Source organism: Bos grunniens, chromosome 25, assembly GCF_055505025.1.
Source record: "Bos grunniens cultivar Pamir isolate PY7600 chromosome 25, Bosgru_T2T1.0, whole genome shotgun sequence".
Classification (NCBI taxonomy): domain Eukaryota; kingdom Metazoa; phylum Chordata; class Mammalia; order Artiodactyla; family Bovidae; genus Bos; species Bos grunniens.
Genome location: NC_141189.1, coordinates 580,454 through 586,453, shown reverse-complemented (window position 1 = coordinate 586,453; position 6,000 = coordinate 580,454).

Sequence of the window (6,000 nt, the reverse complement as noted above, 5' to 3'; positions counted from 1 at the left end):
CTGTGCTCACTGATGGTGTTTTAGATTCCAGTGAAATTCGTAAGCTGATCCACCTTCGTAATAATCCAACAATGGGCCATCCGTCGTGGGTGCAGCTTCAGAAAGAGGGCAGCAAGGGTGTGTCCTGTAATGTTCCCATCAGCGTTTATTTTTATTTAATTATGTCTGGAGAGCAGCACTCTGTTTGGATGGTGGACAGTTAGGGAGGGCTTGTGAGGGGAACTGATGGGAGGCTACACTTGTGGCCTCTTTATTCCAAGGAAGATCCAACCCTGAGGTGAAAGCTGTGCTCCTCTTCCGTGTGGCCCGCACGCACGCAGCAGGCCGATGCCGAGAGGACGCTGGCACAGGCTGCGGCACGTGGCTGTTTGGTGCTCCCGCCACATGGCCACCCCTGTTTGACATCTCTGGGATGTCACTTAGACCCACTGTCACGGACACAGCCGTTGTGTCCTATGTGAGGGGGTTCTACTCAGAAGCAGCTTGGGTGAACAGTCCCGGGAAAAATCCTTCAGGTTCTCCAGCCCTGCTCCGGGGAGGTGGCCCGCCTAGCCCAGGCTAGCCACCCACCCACACTGTGTCCAGGCAGACACGAATCACCTGTCCCCAGGGTCAGCCTTCTGCGCCCTCAGGAGTGCCTACGAGCCTATGGTCCCCCAGCCCAAACAGCCCCAAATGTCTGTGGAAGCGCCAGACCCCTGAGGGCAGCTGCAGGGCCTGCTCGGCTCCCAAGCGAGGCCGGGTGTGGAGCAGAACAGGTCCAAGGCCGGGGCAGAGGGCTCAGCCACAGCGGCCGCCACAGCGCCCTGGAGAGCTCGGCCGCTGAGGGGGGATGGGTCACTGGCCACCAGTCTCTTAGAGGCTGCTGAGGAGAAGGAGGCTGTCTAGTGGCTCTTGGTTTTCCACGAGTACCTGGGAATGTGTGGTGACCCTCACAGGGTCCCACCTGGGTCTGACCTCCCAAGGACCAGGAAACAGCATCCTTGGCCATGATGTGCTCAGCATGGACCACGGGGCATTTGCAGAGTAAATGCACAGCTTGCCACAATTATAATGAGTCAAATAGAATAGCTGAAAATCACCAAAAATCTATGCAAAAATGGGTGCATCATGCAGCAAGTCGATCTCCTTGCATCTGGACTTTGCAGTCTAACAGCCAGATCTCAGAAACAAGAAAGTGCACACGCACACGTGTGCATAAGCCTATTGTACATTCTGGTAAAGAGTCTGGAAAACACAGTTTAAAAATAATTTAAAAAACACACAATACTCTTCATTGTAAGTTCCAGACAACCAGTTGACTCTCACAGAATACTTCTGTTGATTTTTGGAGAACTCTTATATCTATTGGTAACCTATACTTGTAGGTGACCAGCAAGGGTCCTTTCCACACGTTGGTGGATTTCCTCCTTATTATTATTTTTTTTTGCCTTAATGGATAAGACAAAAGTGAAGCCACAAAACTCAGTCTGATCTTTTCTTGCTTGTCAGTGATTTCTGTCCTGAATCGGATCTTAGTTTTCTAATACGAAAAGAGTATTTCCTCCATTTTCTTGTGCTGTTGGGTGTATTGGCTTCAACACAGTATTGAGCACAATCAGCACATTTTCTCTACCCTTTTACTGAGTCGAGACACTCCAGAAAGCAGTACAGCTGGGGTATAAACACTCCTGCTCGGGCCCTGTTCAAGCCACACCTCACAGGACTGACAGAGTGGGAGCGATGGTTGGCGGCCATTGTGGGTGGAACCAGGAAAGAGGAGACACAGGGGGTCTGAGGCACACACACAGCCCCTGACACCAAGGCCAGGGATTAACTATGGCTCTAGAACAACAGGCTCATGCATCAGGTTCACAAAGGGAGAGTGAGCGTCTGAGAGGAGCTGGGAGATGAACGCGGGAGGAAGAGGCAGAGACGTGGGCAGTGCTCGCGCTGCAGGACTCTAAACAGGCGGCGGGCGTCTGAGGCTGCTGCTGAGCTGCTGAGGCCTCTGCCTCTGGGAGGCCCGGGCGTGGGCTCCGCTGTCTGCTGCCCTGGGCTCACTTTGGCCTGGTTCCTGGGTGCTGCCTCTGGGCCCTGCGGGGTCTCCTCCTCTGTTAGTCTCCTCTCCACTCCTCTCGCTTGCTGAGCCTCTCTTACCAAAGAGAACTCTGAAATAGCTCTTTATTAAAATCCATTCATTCCAAAGTTCTTAGGCAGCATTATAAATACTAGTTTTAAACACTAGCCAGAGGATTATAGATAAAATAGAAACTATTTCCCAATGAAATTTCATCTAAAAATATACCAGCTCAGCTCTCACCTGTTTTAGTGAAGCGCATCAGAGGGCGTGCTGGACCTGTGTCCGGGTGAAGGGCACTTATGTCTCTTTCTGTTATTCCCAGGAATTACTCAAGAGTAGATGAAAACAAAACAAGGGAGTTGTCTATAAAAAAAAATGAGCACATAAACAGGGCTTCTCAGTCACGGAAAACACTTTTCTGCCTAAATTCGAATGGACCGGGACAAAAGGTGTGCGGGCCCGGAGGGGACTTGGACCTACCCACCAGGGTGGACATTACTGCTCACATCGCTGGAAAAACCTGTACTGCAGAGTCCTGGGAGCAGTTCCCTTTGTCTTTCATTCTTCCCTTGACCTCTGAAAGCCTTTCTCTCCCAGAATTTAGGTAGTGGTTCTGGAAGAAGCTGCAGAGGCAGCCTGGCTGACTGGGCTGCTTAACTCCATTCAAGTCAGTGAAAATGAACAGATCGCTTAGAGTCATGGGTACTTGATTTCATTCTCCATTTGCAACAGTGAAATTTGCTTGATAGCATGGTTAAATATCCCCCAATTATAATTAATTCTAATTAGCCAATAAAATCTTAGTGCACTAAAATCTTGATTAACCAGAACTGAAATAGCCAGAATTGCCATGCTGTATTCTATTTTTAAGAGAGCGACAGATCAAGTAGAAATACAATCTAAAACCAGATTGTGATACAAATTTCAGGCAACATTCTGGGATTGGTTTAGCACTGCTCTCACCTGGAATGCAAGCCACATTCAAATTTGCCCATGGGAACCATGCTTTGGCTGGCCAGTCCCTTCCTCTGTCCTGCCAGGCCCAAGTCCCCTGACCCCTTTGAAGCCGTTTGGTGTCGTTTCAGGGGGGCAACAAAGAGCGCTGGGACCATAGTTCTCTTTGTCTCAGAGTAGAAAAGAATTTAGTGAAACAAAGTGGTAGATAAGAAGTGATTTATTAGAACAGGATGTTTGTGAGGTTTGCAAATAGGTGGGTGAGAAATGCTGTGCCCCAGAACTTACTGGGCTACAGATTTTTTTAATTAATTAAGCTATGCATTCTTGTCTGTGCTGGGTCTTCCTTGCATGGGCTTTTCTCGAGTTGTGGCAAGCGGGGGCTACCGTCTAGCTGTAGTGTGCGGGCCTCTCATCGCAGCGGCTTCTCTTGTTGCAGAGGACAGGCTCTACGGCGTGTGGGCTCCAGTCACTGTGGCATATGGGCTCAGTAGAGCCCAGGCTCAATCGTTGTGGCACACGGGCTTAGTGGTTCCGCACAGTGAGATCTTCCTGGATCAGGGCTGGAACCTGCATCTCCTCCATGGGCAGGTGGATTCTTCCCCACTGAGCCACCAGAGATGGGCTACAGTTTTATAATCAAAGGAAAAGTGGGGAGAGGGAGAACTTGTCTTTCTTGAAAAGATGTCATACTTCCATCATCAGCTCCTCCTCTAGGCTGAGCAAGGACTTTGCTCGTTCCCACGTAGTCAAGCTAGGTCCACAAGTTGCTGTTTTCTGGGCAGAGATCATGTTTGAGGGAGCATTAACTTACTGAGCTCAATGGGCAGTATGTGGGTCCCATGCTGTCACTGCTCCTTGTTTGAGGGCATGTCTGATGCTTCCGCAGCATGGTTTTGTTGCTGAGCAAGCTTGCTTGGTGTTGTGGTTAAGCAAATCTGCTTTCTTGAGTAATCATTAACTTACAAGGGTCTCTCCTATTTTCTTCTACTTATAACCTCCAGCAGGATTAACTATTTAATCATCTACTTTGTCACTTCTGTCTCTATCACCTCCACACCCTGGGAGTGTCACGTCTTCCCCTCTCCTTCCTGGCGGGCCTCCTTCCAGCCTATATTTCTGCCTCAGTCAGTTCAGTTCAGTTGCTCAGTCATCTCCGACTCTCTGCAACCCAGATGTCCCATATTCCTGCCTGGACCCAGCCAATCCTGTTCATTTCAAACAATGGACTGAAGGCCAAGCTGGTATCCTTCCTTGACCTTTGTTTTCACTGTCTTTGATGAATACACCAGGTTTGCCTATGAGAGTTTAGGACAAGACACACCTTCCACCCCCCATCCCAATACTCTTGCACCTCACAGGCCACATGCCCCAATTCTCAAGAAACAACTCAGAGGGAGTGGGGAGAGCTGAGTGGGTGTGCTGTCTGGGCGCTAAGTGGCACCTCCCAGGTGGGCAAAGCCTGAATAGGTAAGGCCTGTGTAACTGCCCCTGGCTCACCTCCCACACAAAGGGGAAAGGAGGCATCACTCTGACCCGTAGCCCAGACTGCATGGAGCACGTTTGGAATGGCAGTCCTTCTCTCCCCATTACTGGGTAGGTTAACTTCACGTGGAAAGGAAGACACCACCCACCTGAAAGTGGAAATGACCCTGGAATCCCCTCTGGAGCGAATAACTGTCCCAGTCTGGGCCACCCATTCCTGGCCGTAAGGCTGGGGGGGGGCGGGGCATGTGTGTTTGTGTGTGTGTGCGTGTGTGTCTGTGTCCATTTCCCAAGATTTCCTTTCCCCAAACTCTTCCCTGGTATCCTGACTGCACACTCCCCTTGACCCCACCCCCCACCCCCGCACTCCCCTGCACTGTCCCTGGGAGGGACAAGCTTCGGAGTCCTGGCAACCAAGATCCCTACAGAGAAACGAGCAGGCCCACCTCCCAACAAAACAAAAAAGGTCTAACAAGGATGTGAAGACTTTAGTTGGCTGCAGGACTTTTGCAGCGAAATGGAGCTAAGATAAATAGTAGTATGGAGGCCACTGAAAGTGAAAGTCGCTCAGTCTTCTCCGACTCTGCCACCCATGGACTATACAATCCATGGAGTTCTCCAGGCCAGAATACTGGAGTGGGTGGCCTTTCCCTTCTCCAGGGGATCTTTCCAACCCAGGGATCGACCCCAGATCTCCCGCATTGCAGGTGGATTGTTCACCAGCTCAGCCACCAAGGAAGCCCAAGGCCACTCAGTTCAGTTCAGTTCAGTCACTCAGTCATGTCTGACTCTTTGCGACCATGGACCATGCGACCATGAAGCGCAGCACGCCAGGCCTCCCTGTCAATCACCAACTCCGGGAGTTCACTCAGACTCACGTCCATTGAGTCAGTGATGCCATCCAGCCATCTCATCCTCTGTCGTCCCCTTCTCCTCCTGCCCCCAATCCCTCCCAGCATCAGAGTCTTTTCCAATGAGTCAACTCTTCACATGAGGTGGCCAAAGTACTGGAGTTTCAGCTTAGCATCATTCCTTCCAAAGAACACCCAGGGCTGATCTCCTTCAGAAGGGACTGGTTGGATCTCCTTGCAGTCCAAGGGACTCTCAAGAGTCTTCTCCAAAAAAAAAAAAAAAGAGTCTTCAACACCACAGTTCAAAAGCATCAATTCTTCGGCACTCAGCTTTCTTCACAGTCCAACTCTCACATCCATACATGACCACTGGAAAAACCATAGCCTTGACTAGACGGACCTTTGTTGTCAAAGTAATGTCTCTGCTTTTCAATATGCTATCTAGGTTGGTCATAACTTTTCTTCCAAGGAGTAAGCGTCTTTTAATTTCATGGCTGCAGTCACCATCTGCAGTGATTTTGGAGCCCCCCAAAATAAAGTCTGCCACTGTTTCCACTGTTTCCCCGACATATTAAATGATGACGGTCCCTTCTTGGTTATTAGCATTCACTTAGCTAAAGCTGAAACTCCAGTGCTTTGGCCACCTCA